This window comes from Bidens hawaiensis, unplaced genomic scaffold (genome assembly GCF_021521415.1).
Source record: "Bidens hawaiensis isolate Kalapana, Puna unplaced genomic scaffold, B.hawaiensis_p1.1 tig00030545_1, whole genome shotgun sequence".
NCBI lineage: Eukaryota > Viridiplantae > Streptophyta > Magnoliopsida > Asterales > Asteraceae > Bidens > Bidens hawaiensis.
In genome coordinates, this window is record NW_027495102.1 from 37,149 (window position 1) to 52,516 (window position 15,368).

At 32.8% G+C, this 15,368-nt stretch overlaps 1 pseudogene across 1 annotated transcript; it reads right to left on the minus strand.

Moving 5' to 3' along the window:
- Positions 1-8,207: 8,207 nt before the first annotated feature.
- Positions 8,208-14,998, minus strand: LOC143580657 (dynamin-like protein ARC5; annotated as a pseudogene). The gene is made up of 16 exons (XR_013143695.1): positions 14,605-14,998; positions 11,632-11,796; positions 11,422-11,544; positions 11,136-11,357; positions 10,829-10,962; positions 10,498-10,590; positions 10,304-10,367; positions 10,184-10,232; positions 9,993-10,075; positions 9,417-9,635; positions 9,292-9,354; positions 9,128-9,228; positions 8,993-9,050; positions 8,592-8,901; positions 8,356-8,520; positions 8,208-8,282 (listed from the first exon to the last, which is right to left on the minus strand). The product of XR_013143695.1 is annotated as a dynamin-like protein ARC5 (transcript).
- Positions 14,999-15,368: the final 370 nt, after the last annotated feature.

Here is a 15,368-nt window from a genome sequence, read left to right on the forward strand (position 1 = left end):
AATTCTCTAGTTTTTTAATCTTCTAAATTGATTTTAAATTTACTAAAATAAATCATATATTTGGAAAAATTACAATTTGTCATTTATGATTACACCGACTAAAAAGTTTTACCGTAAATTGTGTTGTTGGATATGATTCCATTAGCAATGAAATGCAACTGTTGTAAATATTGGGGTGATAGGTTTTAAGGAGACAACCAAGTTTATTTGATATTATTATATCCAAAGTGTCTTGAGACACTAATTCCATATCATTTCTTCTTAAAGTCAAATGTAAAAAACACAAATGACATGGGTTTTAAGAACACAATGAGTAGGGTAAGAAAAACATTTGCCAACCCTTTTAGCATATGTTTCTTGTTTTTTAATTTTGTCATTGTAATTGCATTTATAATGGTTTTTTTTTCTATTTATATAGTCAATTTTCTTGCAACGGGAAGTTTAAAAGAAGCCGATTTTGTTGAACAAATATTAGCTATTTTAAGTATATACTAGTAAATCACAATGAGCCTGGTTATGATATATCAATCATTCACACATGAGTGATGAGATTGGTAAAGTAGCCGTAGATGGATGGGTGTATATAGAACAGTAAATTATTGTGAGCAATTAAAAAGGGTATCTAAATCGTTTATTTCTTCATCAGTAGTTTATATTTTTTAAATTTTGTGTATTTAACGTGCATATGCGTAAATCATGTACCTAAAAAAGAGAAACAAACTAATTTGTCCATATACTTTTTAGGTTTATATTGTTTACCTACAAATATATATGTATCTAATATTACTTATACATGTGTATGTTCTATTATTTGCAAATGTATAGATTATATATACATAAACGAACTATATATTTGTTATATTGTCTTCTTCTTTTTTCTTTTTTTTTAGGATAGAAGAATGATTTACATAACCACTACAATTGTATTAATTAACTTTTATTTTTATTTTTTTTAAGATTAGAAAAAGAATAGTTCATTTTTCTCACGCAATATACTTTTATATATGCAACCTAGATCCTGCTTCTCAAGTTTAGTATATCTCTATCTATTCAGTAGTGGCATCTAGTCTGGTTGATTGGTTTCGGTTGACGACTTTAAATGATTAACCTGAAAATGACTTATATATACTTGTTTCAAAGGTATCAACCACAAAAATGATGCACTTCAATTCATGTAACCAGAACACGACTTTTGCAACGTATTATCTATACGAGCCAAACATGTTTAAAAGGAGTATTGGTGTTTCATGTTTGTAACTAAGCTACAATAGAGTGAAACTTGTATTTTTACATTAGTTTTGCATGTAATATTGTTATGATATTGAAGATAAGAAGTTCTATGACTTTTCGAGTTAGGATACTTGGAGAAAGTCATAGACTTTGTGAGATTTGGGTCCAAATGAATTAATTGGATCATGGGGTGTTTGTACTCTGCGAGGTCCTCTGTATTTAGATGGAACTTGGGTCCAAAGAAGAATGGTGGCCTTGGGATTCCTTCTGGCGCTTATGATTTCATGCAAAAGTGACGATGGAGGTTTGTTAACCCCAAAAAAAAAAACAAAAAAACTAAAAAAAAAACAAAAAAGCAAAACACTTGGGGGGTAAATGAGATATCGACTTTACATAGGCCGAGAGTGGGGATGGTTTATGTCAACTTTCCGATTCAAGGGAACTATGTGTAAAGTAGGATCATGAAATCATTTGCCAAACCATATATGGAAGGTGGTGTTCTATTTTCTACTTTAACAAAACAAGTTGAAAACGATGCATTTACTTCTATTTGGATTAACATTTGGTTGAAGAACACTAGTTTGGCTTCAAGATATTTATGGCTATATGAGCTCGAAGCAAACGGATTGGCACAAGCGAAAGGACCTGAATTTCCCAATTCCATGTCTCCCCTAATACGATCTTGGAATGGATTAAAGCCATACACTTGAAGAACATACTCATAGCCATTACTTTCACAGCTTGGTGGATGATTTGATGGTACAGGAACAAGGTGTTGTTTCGAAATATCAAGGAGTGAAAGAAGACAGCATTCGTGATATTCTTTGTTTTTACCTACGATTCGGAAGTGCAAGACGCCTTAGATTGAGTGACTTAAAAACCCACTCTTTTACTAGTAATTTTTTTATTTAGCTAGTTTCTTGCTAGTTGAGTTTTCCAAAATGTCGTTCTAAAAAACAGTTATCCACTTGTAATACATGGGTAAATAACATACGATTGAATAGATCACCTTATACAACATATTTCGATTCTTATTTAACTAGTAATTAACCGGTTGGTTGTTTAACTCAATGAGTTAACCAGATCAACATGAACACAATTCGAGCATGTTTGGGATTGAGTTTGAAAAATGCTTATCGGCTTGTTAGTGTTTTTAAAAAGCCAATAAGTTATCGTCTACTTAAAGGGTTAAAACATATCAACATGAACAAGACCTATTTAGTAAACGGGTTAGACATAGCACCCCAAGCTTGATTAATTTTGTGTGGTTTAGTGTTAATTATGTCAATTATAACACGCCTTGTAAAACTAGAATGAACTAAAGCCGGCTGGCTCCTAAAAGAAAAGAAAGTAATGTTGAATAAAGAAGGGTCAAAGGTAATTAATTACGGCAATATCCATGGTTAGGTAAAAGATCAATCCACAATAGTGAAGTGATAATGAGAGAGGAAGGTGTGAACAAAAGGAGTAATAATTACATGTAAAACTCCCCAAAAGGAATCAATTTATCTCAAATCCGAGCTTATCATCAACCATTTTCACACTTTATCCTTAATTTCTCAACCTTATCCTCCTACTAAGTTTAGAGTCGTGCTCCAATTGAAGGCTGCATTCATGGCCGGCTCAACTTCTTTGGAAGTCTAAAACGATATCTAAAAACAGGGTCTTGTTGTAAGATATTATCTTGCTTTCACTTGAAATAAATCAACGTGTTGGTCATCATTTTTTGCAAATATATGTTGTTGCTCACACCTTTCCAGACCTAATTTAGTTTACGCCGCTTAAATCGCACACGTTAATTCAAATCCCAAATTAAAGATATATAACTATGAATTTTATATTAAAAATCAAGACACTAAGAAGTATGGCCTAAAGCCTTATCTTCATTTCACTCTTCCTATAAATGTCCAATGCATTATTCAAGATTTTTAAACAACAAAACTTTATGAAGTAACTAAAACAAAATCTAACTGATTATTAAATACATTTAAAGACTAAATAGGAGTCGTGTGATCAAGGTGATCGTGGACTTATAATCGTTTTGACTCTTGTATATTTAATGATTTGAAAGAACTTAAAAATGGCCGCTTTAGATACCATTAAGAAAGCAATGTTACTTAAAACATTTTTCTTCTATTGTTTTGCTAAGATTTTTTTATATATTTTACTAGCTTGAGACTTGCGTACTATATGAGTAACTAATAAAAATAATAATATATATTACTTATGTGAAATACACACACACAAAAAAAAAGAAAAAGAAGAAATCATGCATTGTTAAGAAACATATGTTCTATAACAGTGTTTCACACAATTTAAATATTTATTTAATTATTTTTATTTTTTAAATTAGTATTTAATAGTTATTAATCAACAAATAAATGTGATAACAAAACATTATAGGTTTTTATTTATTCTTTTTCCTTTTTTTTTTGAAATGCCTAAATTTTATAAATAAAAAACAATAGATATAGATAAGAGGGTTCATGGTTTGGTCCCAAACCATGAAATCAAACCGTTAGTAACATTTCAGTTTGATTTGGTTTGATTTGAAATTACAATGGTTTGGTTTCAGTTCTCGATAATAAAAGCTCGTTGCTTACGGTCTAATCTAAAAACCGTTAAAACCGGATCATTAACGCCCTTAAATATAGATAGTTTTGATAGCTTAAAAGAATAAAATATTAGTCATGAAAGGAGTTGAAGATATAGATTAATTGGTGGATATGGTGATTAGTCCTTTTTATTCGCTCGTAGTGCAAGGAACTCAAATGAAATCTTGATCCTCACTTTTGCCACTATTTGACTTCCCTATCACTTTTAGCCTAACCATTTCCATGGTTTCCATTCCAACAATAGTCGTTTATCCTCGATCTCTTTTACTTTTAAACCATTAAAAAAATATATGGCTAGTCTACAAAGCATTTAATGATTTATCCATGACGGATTGACGGGAGCTAGGTCTAAAATAGCTTAAATGAACATTTACGGATATATTATATTAACTAGATTAGAAACTCGTGATTTAAGCGAAGTAAAGAAAATATTAAATGGAAAATATTAAATTATTAATATTGAAAATTTAGAAATTTTATAATGATATTCTGAGATAAGATACGATTGAAAGTGAGTCGGTGAGATGGAAAATAATTCTGTTTCTAAGCTCAAGTTTTTGAACAGAAATCATTTTATTTTAATTTTGCAAAACCTGAGTTTAGAAAGAGAATTACTTCCATCTCATGTGGGTAAAAAGTGGAAATTAAATATGTATTGATTATTTCAACAAGGGCTTCAAATTTTCAAGACTCAATCATTGTACCAACTAAAGATAACTGAAACATAAGACCAAGGTTGTTGAAATCGGATTGGACCGGCCGGTCTGACCGGTTCGACTGGGATTCGGTCCACTGACCGGTCCAGTTCTGTATAGTTCGCTCGGCTCTCAGAGAACTAGTTAGTCCAAACCAATTCAACCGGTCCAACCGGAAAACCAGACCGGTTGAACCAGTTTACTACTAAAAAAATTTGAAAAATCATTTTTTTCCAGCCCTACCCGTCATTTTTTTACCAAAGTTGTTCTGCCGGTCCGATAGGTCCAACCGGTGTACCGGCGCCTATTCAGTTCGCTGTCCAATAAAGTTACGAAAACATTACATAAGACCTTAGAATTCAATATTTTTTCTAGAAAAATCAAGTCAACCTTGTTAGACAACTGCTTGCCTATTGATAAGCGATTCATCATGTCTACTTTGTATTTGGGGTCTTAATTAGGTTCTTCAGTCCTCAAATCTAACTCGAAAACTTAAATTTTATTCGAAAAGAATAGAATATGAATTCATAATATTTTATTCAAAATTCGAATTCACTTTATGCATTTTTATCTTATTTTATACTCACACAAAACTAGCAAAGAATTCTAATACTTTAAGGGACTGTTTGGGTGAACTTCTAAAACTTGCTTGTTGAAAAGCAAAAGGTGTTTGACAAAGCTCCTTCATAGGCTTCACAATGGAGCTTTTCAAACGTGTTTTGCTTTTCAACAATCAAATAAGCAAATTTAAAAGCGTATCCAAACATCCCCTAGATCCCTACATTTGAGCCTCCTTAACATGTACAAAGATTAATGATGGAGTTTGAAACTCTACAAATGAAATTGATTAGGTGTCTAAACTTCTAGTGTATGTTCGATGATGATGATATGATACAAATTTCCAAACTTCCCTGTAGATGACTTCCTCTATTAAGCATGGTCAAGTAATTTGCATTCATGTTGTCAAGCTACGGTCATGATGTTTAAGCATGACAAGCTTTCACCCAAATACTATGATGAATAGACTTACCTATAACCTATCCATGTTCATATTCATCATACTCACATAGTGGGAAACTGTTTGGATGAATTCCAACTTCGTAACTTCCTTGATTTCAATTCTTGAAGTCAACGATTTTATATATAGGAAGGGTTTGTAGCTTTATAACCATGGTGATTAGCCGATTATCATCTCCCCTTAGTAGTTAACTGCCTTAAGACATCAAAACTTAGTGTTCTTGTTTCAGATTGAACTCGAAATTACAAAATATTTATAATAGGATAAAATTGTATTTTTAAAAATATAGTACTCGCATTTCAACTTAATATGAAAATCATAGCAATCTATATAAACTAACTAGGACTAGCTTGGTCTGATAGTAAAGGTGGATTCAATCAAAAGATTGTGAATTCTAGTCACACTTTAGACAAAGTTAAATAGAAGTACGGAAAAGATATTAGCGGTTAAAAAAATCTATTTAAACCGGGGAGAAAGTATTCTTTTTATTTCACTTTCTTATCATTGCAATAACTCCAAAGATTTCTCCTTATTATGCAAATTGTATTAATAATGTTCTAGGAAAATATATATTTTGAAGTCTCAAAGCAAACATATAATATTAGAGCATCATCAACTCGTCCCTCAAATTTTTGTGAGAGGTTTTTTTTATAAATTATAAAATATGGTTAAGACTTGTTGTAACTTGTGAGTGAAGGAAATAGAAAAGTTGATTTTTTATAAATTTGCGAAAAACTTATTTGCCCCTATTTATTTTTTAATATTTGTTGAAATTGATTGTGAATAGAGGACAAAGAAACTATAAAGATAAATATATAAAAAAAATATTATTTAATTAAACAGAAGACAAAAATACCGTATTTTTTATTGTAATTATAGAGACGAAGATAGGAGATAGACCGAGATGCTATAAATATGTATTTTAAACTGATTATAAAGAAGGGCTAATGACGGACTGACGGGTGAACACGATTTCATTTGGTTAACTTTTACGTAAAACCAAAAAGTTTAAGATTTTTTTAGGGTTTGATGACCCTTCATTTTTAGTTAAGTCGGTCTTATCTTACAATTATCCTATTTGGGTCCATTTGTTTATTTTCCTTGGCCCTTCTATTTTTTAAAATAAAAAATAGTGAAATAGATTTTGTGTCTGACACACCAAACTTAATTTGAAAACCTATTTAACATAAAATTGTTTAATTTCAAACATTTTAATCAACTAGGTAATTAGGTATGACCCTCGAAGGAGCTTAGAACACCTATTGACATCCTCTTTCACATAAAAAGTCTTCAACCACTTTTCTCAATGTGATTGCTTCAATCAAACTTTCTCATACTTAAAGGAGCTTTCTAAAATCCTTTCTAAGTAATCGTGTCTATGAAACAATGGTCTCTTTAAAAAGCTATCATGCTAGATACAGTGGCGAGTTCGAATGACGACAAATACATAATCAGAGACGTTGGTTTTGTGGTTTATGGGTATTGAAAACGACAATCACAACTTACTGCGTCAACATGTTAATTTCATTCCCACTTGAAGCGATTTCGCTCTCACTGTTTAATAGAACATTGTGCTTTGGGTACATGGTGAATCTCTCCCAACATACAACGAATCAGTGTGGCATACGTTGTCAACAAAGGCGAGCAATGACTAGCCTGCCTAAGTTTTCAAGAATAACAACTACAAATCATATTCGGTTCCAAACATAAGCACCTAGTAATCTGGTATCAGAGAAACAAAATGTTATTATGTAAAAAATGATTTTTATTCATAATTATTTAGTTATATATATATATATATGGACACGTTCATTTCAAAACCATTATTATGTTGAGAACTGCAAGAAACCACATATATATTGGTGCATAGAACATAATCAATATAGTGAACAGAGAAAGTGATGCAATTACGTAACTACTGTACGCATCACATCTAAAGCACTACGTACATGTAGATTATGTGATTCTCACGGTTATTAACATTTTTTATGCCCCCTCCCTCCGGCACTTATAAATGCACAACAGTTGACGACGACGGTTCCAAAAACGCATGTGCCTAGCCTGTGTCACCACATGCAAACCATGGTAACGGTACGCCGCTAACCAAATGATAGTTATTGCATTGGCTTGATCCACCCAACCATGGTCTAACCGTTTGACTTAATCTTACCCTCAACATTTTCAAAGCAAACTTAGTTTTGAAAAGGCACAAAGGAATTAGCCGGATTCTAAAATCTCTAAGGTGTGGAAGTGAGATCGCTTCCACACTCAAATATGTAGGCATGATCAAGAGTGTTCCTGTAACTACAAAGCCCTTACCCAAAGATGTGTTATAATACCATCAGAAATTATATTCCACATTCTTTATCGTTATGGGTTCAAGGTTAGCAAACGGTTCTAAGGTTTGCTAACCTGTATGTTGTTATGATATCATAAAACTTCAATCATGTTGGGATGATGTATTGACACTCTTTATGCTTCTGTTATAGGTCACTAGAGTTCATTAACTTTTGATGTAACACCAAATTCATATAAGGAAAATAATGAAAAAGGCATTGCATTCTTAAGGCTGCTAATTGTATGTTTTGTTTATACACAAAAACACAACCAAAAATTAGAGAAATAAATTACCTGTAAATCATGAAAAACTCATGGTCCCGGCATAACTTGATGCAAACTAAGCTGCTCGTGAATTTTTCTAAATTTGTCTTTAAGCCTCTGAATCTGCAAACATTCCAACATTGACTCAATTAGCTCAAAATTGCAAACACTAGCAGATGATAATATTTAAAAATACCCGTTTCATTTCGATTTCGGTTTCTCGTTTCCGGTTGCCCAGGGAATGTCGAAGATTAGTAATGTCGAAAACATTATCTAAATCATCCTCAAACGCAGATTCGAGATCCTCTCGAAGCAGTGCAGGCAATTTGTCTACAATCGGCATTAGGAAAAAGCAATTGAACTGCAAACAAACATTAAAAAATAAATCAAAAATATTATTATTTCAGTATAAAAAATAATGTAAACAGCCACCTTTAGTTCAGCTGAAGCCAAGAAATATTCTCTAATGCCATGAAATATTTGTTGTACCAAAGCATAAACGATACGTTCCGATGAAGGGGCAAGTCTTCTGTTCCAAAGTGTACTATCTAAAAGATCTGCTAATCTTGTTTCTGTGTTTTGAACACTTGTACTCAAGTCGGTACCTGTGACCAAATGACAAGATGGAAATCAGTTATTGCTAACGTGGCATTTGCAATAAATTCTATTAGTTATTAACACCATTAGCAGGTTGTTCTGCTCCACCAAAAGAATCCAAGAACTGGCGTAATCCAGCACGATTCTGAAAAAATATATGTTCAAATTTTTAGAAGAATAAAAAGAAAACTGATATTTAAAACTGGTCGGGCTGTGATGTTAATAAAAAAGATAACCTTATTGTGAAGGGACCAAGTGACGTAACGTGTGGTGCTTATTAAATCCTCCATGCATCTGTAAATGACGTAAATAAATTTAAAAATAAAACAATAAGTTAAAAGGGACGAAGTGATATAAATTAATTTTATTACTTTTCATGGCATGATCTTTCAGTTGATTCAGCAAAGTTGTTGAAGGCAGATGACACGCGTCTCAAGAATACTTCATGACCACTTAGGAATTCACCTTCTTTCTGTTTCAAAGCAGGTGATGGGTCAAGACGGGTCAAGCGGGTCATATGGGTCAAAGCAAGTACCTGAAGAAGATAAACGGATATGGGAAGCAATCTTTTGAGGATGTGAAGAAGTCGAGTTCCCAACTGTATGCAAAACATGATTGTTAATGAAACGAAAAAATAAATCAGAAAAATATAATAAGAACCTGATGAAGAAATGGTTCAAAAGTATCACGAGCTTTTGCAACAGCAATGACACACGCAGTCCGAGAGTAATTTGTTCCATCATGAATATCTTCCACTCCACATGCGTTTACAATTTCTTCACGTGTAATTGGAGGGCATTTTATCCCTCCAACAACAAACCGAAACTCAGCCATCGCACGGTGATATTGAGCACCTCCATACAAGCGCATACCTGCATTCTGGTGGTAGCAAAAAAGATCATATCAAATATACCCATTCAAAATACTTAAATTTCATATTGACCCATTTTTTTAATTCCAAACTATAATATGGCCATTATACCCTTCTCTTTTTCCTTACATTCAAAATTCTCATATCTTGATGCAAGTGTTAAGGGAAGGATATAAATGTCAAAAATTTGAAAATAGGTATATTCTACATTATGATTTTGTAGGGTAAATATGATATTATACAAGTCTTGAAAAGGATATGTGAAATTATCCCACTTATAAATAACTAATATGTTGCATATGATTACAAAACTGTATTGCTCCATTAACAAATGTAATTTTTGTAACAAACTTTAATAAGCTTACGGGTATAAGCTTGTGTGGAAACTCAGAGCCATCAATGCCAATTAGGGCCCCTCCGTTAACCCTTTCATCTTGTAGTGTTTCCCCTATAATCAATGAAAAACAAAGCAAAGAAATAGGATATAAACTAAAAGTCTAAAATCATTATTTAGAATGTTTATGGGTTAAGGATCGCAAAATGTAGGAATATTTACCAAATTTATCTGGAGGTGCAACAACCGTCCCTTTCAATAACAGTGATAACTGTAATACATAAATAAATAAATAAATAAAATCAAACATCATACAAAAAAGATAGAAAAATAAATCCATACCTTGGTAAGAAAAAGATCATGAAAAGCTCTTCCTTTTTCCTTTAGTTTGACTTCATCTAAAGTACTAAGATAGCATCAAAAGCAAAGAAAGTCTTATCATTCTAGAAGCACAAATTCTAAGTTATAATATTGCTTCATATCATTGTATAATTTTCTTAAAGAGACATGTAACTATAAAGGTCATAACTGCATACCTGAGTTCCTGGTTTATGTCATTTAGTTTTCGTGTTGTACCACGATACTCCTTCTCAAGAAGAGGAATGATCAAGGGTACACTATCCATATACCTTGAATAATATAAAAGTCAAATTATCAATAATAATAATAATAATAATACTAATACTAATACTAATAAGTAATAATAATAATAATAATTAATAACAATAATAATATAAGAACAACAACAACAACAATAATAATAATAATAATTAATAATAATAATAAGAACAACAACAACAACATCAACAATAATAATAATAATAATAATAATAAAGAAGACAGTCAGACCCTTTCAAAGGCGTGTACCTGTTCATCAACAATTCTTCCAAGAATGATTTAAGGCTGCTAACTCCTATTCTGCTTCTTTCCTGCTTTGAAAGTGGCCTACCAAGCTTTTCTTCTAAAGATGCCACATCTTCCATCTCTCTTAAAGAAATAGCCTGTATAATAAACAATCCCTTTTATTACAGTTGATTAACTGATTCTGACTATTCATTATCACATCATCATGATCCAAACACCCTTTTATAGTATGTCACTATGCACAGATTCATGAAAGCAATCTTGTTTAGATTATACACAACATATTATGCTCAGTCATTTAAAGTAATACCTGTTTAAACTCATCATTGGATCTGTAAACTGATTCTTGTCCTGAACCAACTCTTCCAGAAGGTACAGATGTGAAAAAGGGTGAATCACCAAGCATGAAACCATCAAGAACAGATGCTGGTGGAGAAAGGAACACCTCAACATCTGAAGGGCGTGCAAATTGAGGTATTTTCGTATCGAGTTTAGTTGAAACAACAACAGTCCTGGAAAGTTCTGGATCAATCTGCAAATATAACAAAACATATAAAAAAATAATAATATAATAGAATGTAGTTTTCAAAATATACCTGCATTACTACTCTTCTAGTAGTTGCATTGCTCCAGTCATTGCAATCTTCAAGACATAACACAATGAACTCTTTATGTTGCATTTTTGCACGCACTAGTGACTCAACCGCACGGGATTGAGCCTGTAAATTATAAGGGGTTAAAGATCTTTTAAAAGCAATAAAAAGATATTAAATCTTGCAGAAATGAATATATTATGAATAAATAACCTGTAAAGCTCGATTTTTTGGTCCGGGGGCAGGAGCAACAAGCCCAGGAGTGTCTATAATGGTAAGATTCGGGCAGTATTTATATTCAACTCGAACAATTATCTCCTTTGAAGAAAATTGGCATGGTTCCCGCTCCAGTCTCATGTTTTCGGCTTCAATGTATTCCTATATAATGCTCAAAGGGAATTAAGGAAATACAAACTATATACATAACTGTGACTAAAGTTCTTATAAAGAAGCATGTACTGAGTTTAAATACAGTAATACAATAGCAAACATTCTTGATATGAAGGCATTTGGCTAATGTGACTAGAAAAAATGAGGAAAAGCTTTATGGAGGCATTAGCATTCATCTCAATGATAAGTGATTAACACAAGCAAATGATATGAAAATCAATATTGCAGAAAGTCGTTAGGTGCTACCAAGTTGGTCGACTGGGTAGTTGCGAATACTCGGCCTAGGCGGGGAGTACTCGGGCATGGTAAATTACACAAAATTTAATTTTTGGAAATTATGCATATGTTAAATATCATAAGCTTACTAATATTTATAACAAAATACATGAATATCTAAGTATAGATCAAAATGTAGCATGTTCAAATACTAAAGTAGGGCTGTCACTTTTACCCGAAACCCAACCCGAAAAAACCCGTACCCGAACTAACCCGACCCGAGAAAAGACTAACCCGAACCCGAGAAAAGACTAACCCGAACTCGAACCAAAGTAATTTGGGTTGGTTCTCGGGTTTGATTTATAAGTTTCGGGTCAACCCGAATAAACTTTTAGCTTTGATATTAAATATATTTTTAGGTATAATATGCTAAGTCCTAGCCACTAAAGGTATCAGAATCTGACCCTAATAGACTGTTATCATTCCAACTCTTATGGATCGATTGTTTATTGTTAATTATGTTTCCGTTTAGTATTAATAGCAACCATAATCGAACAACCAAATCACTATCTACTGAAGACAATTATGGTTCGAGTTAGTTTTACTCTTCTTTTTAAGTGTTTTATCAAGTTGTGTTGGTTTTTTATTTGATTATGTGTGTTTTTACGAGCAAAGAAGAATATTATCTATACTACATTTAGAATTGGCAAGGTAAATTTTAGACCTATGTTTTTCCTTTCTTTTTTTTTAACCCATTAACTAACTTATTAGTTATTTGAAACCATTAATTAACTTATTTAATATCACCTTTATACCATAAATAAAAACCAACTTATAAAACTGTTTCGGTTAATCTATTGCCACATATATCATCTCCTGATAAACCGACACCAATAACCGTCATGACCTTGCTGCCACTTCCCCTGTCGCTTGCCCATTTCATACCATATATAAATACTCATCATCACATGAAATCGCCGTCATATATCATCTTGGTCTGGGGTGTTCCTCGATGACCGGAGGAATCTAAGGTTCCAGCGGTTGTTTAGATTATTTGAATTTCTTTGAATTATAATTCGATTAAATTGATGTTTGATGGCCTGTTCTTATACGGTTCCTGATCATGAATTGAACGTACGAACTCGCGCGAGTCTCCTTGATTTTGATCTTTTTCGGTTCTGAAATCCGCCAAGTTTATGGAATTGATTTACGATATCGATGTTTATTTTGGGTTTCGGTTTAATGATTCCAACTTGATTATGATTTCAATTTGTGAATTTGAAACATGAGTACGATAATTTTCTGTCGTCTTTGATTTTCAAATTTCGTTTTTAATTTTGGGTTTCTTGCTTATGTGATTTCGAACAAGATAATGTGATTTGGAACAACTGAACAAGATAACGAAATTATTTTTGTGATCTGCAATTGAGTGAAGATGTTCCTTTTTACAAAGTGATCATGCATTTATTAGCATTTGACCATTAGACAAGAATGCATCTGTAAGTGGTTTATTGCCCTCATTAGGTACTTAAACTATTATATACCTCTATTGCAACATGTTGTATGGTTTATTAAATTTAGATACTGAAATTATTATATACGTTCTTGGTTAACCTAATTGAACCTACAACCCGAAGCAGTTTGGAACTGTAATTACATAAACTGGTTTGGAACCGATTGAAACGCAAGGTTGACCAGTTTGTAATTTTGCGTAAACCAGTTCTAAACTGGACAACAAACCAAAAATTGGTTGGGAATTTAACCCAAACCTGGATTAAGGTGTGGATTTTTTATAACAATAAAATTTTTATTTAGTGCCCTTGATTTTTCACGTTCTAGGCTTTTAAGATATACCAGAATACCATACCATAAATGATTGGTAGTACTATGCTTGCACCACTTCATCAAAATACAAATAGGAAAGAAAGGAGATGTTCCACGGAGGTGTAGTAAACCCCTTTTGAAACATGGGCAGAGTATACTTTTTTTAGAAGTTGATGACAAATTGATAAATCAAAGCTTCTTAAAATCGATCATTTTTTACTGCCACGCCGCAACGCGCGAGTATTTTTGCTAGTGTTTTACATTTAGCATTGTAGTTTTTTAAATTTTTTTTGTTTTGTTTTCTAGAATATTCGAAACCGATCAACCCAACCCGAAAAAACCCGAACCTGAAAACCCCGTGAGATTTGGGTTGGGTTTCGGGTCAAGATTTAAAATGTTGAAACCCGAAGAACCCGACCCGAAAAACCCGAAACCCAAAAAACGAACCCGAAGAACACCCCTATAGTAAAGTATTCCAAAAATTGATATTCATTCTCTAATAAGATTATAGACAGAGACATAGTAATCATTAAATTCTCTTATTTCCGTAAAAAACAGCAAGCATCCGATTGATACAAGAGTGATGAAAATGAGTGATCAATTTGTGTATATTAGAAGAGGACAAATACGAATAACGTCGTCCACATTTTGCAGTATCAGTCCGTGATCAATTCCTAACTCTAAAACACATACTAATCACCACAAACATCCAAATTGCAGTTCAGTAACCCTAACAATTCACTAATTAGCATTTACCTGAACTTCACGAAGCGATTTCTCCTGCGCAACACAGTCCGAAATCAAATGGCACATCGGCGAGTCACATTCCGGATTGAACTTCATGTGGAGAGTAATCGGACGACGCGTCTTGGTGCCGCCGCCGACGTGGTTGAACTGGAAGCCCATTAGGGCTTCTACGAGTGCGCTCTTGCCGTCGGTTTGGTGTCCGACGACTAGAACGGCTGGCGCGTCGAACGGCGTCTCGAACTCCTGTGCGAGTCCGTGGAGTTCGTTGTAGGCTTCGTATAGCTTTGAGTTGTGCTCCCATTCGCCGCCACCGTTGTCCGCCATCTGGAGTTTGAAGACAGAGACTGTACTGTACGTGGAGTCGGGCTGTGTGTAGGTGTTTTTTTGACTTTGTGTTTTAATAAAAGAAAAATAAATAAATAAGTGTGTTTAATTGGAGTGAGTGTGTGGCGATTATTATTTATTTTATCTTCTTTATTTTCCCTCCCTTTCACTTTTTGTCTTCTTTTTATCAAATAGAGCCCGTGTCACACACGTGATTGCCCAAATTATAAAATTATAAGTAAAACAAATAATTACATAACGTATTTAAAAAAATATATTACATCTATGTCTGAATCTATAATATTTATACATAAATTAATTTTATTTATATCACAAAATGATTTTTTAAATAAACTTAATAAAAAAATGCACGTACAAATTCTAACTTTCATGTGTTTGACATTTTTAAGCCAACACTTTGAACCCGAAACAAATTTGATGATAAATCT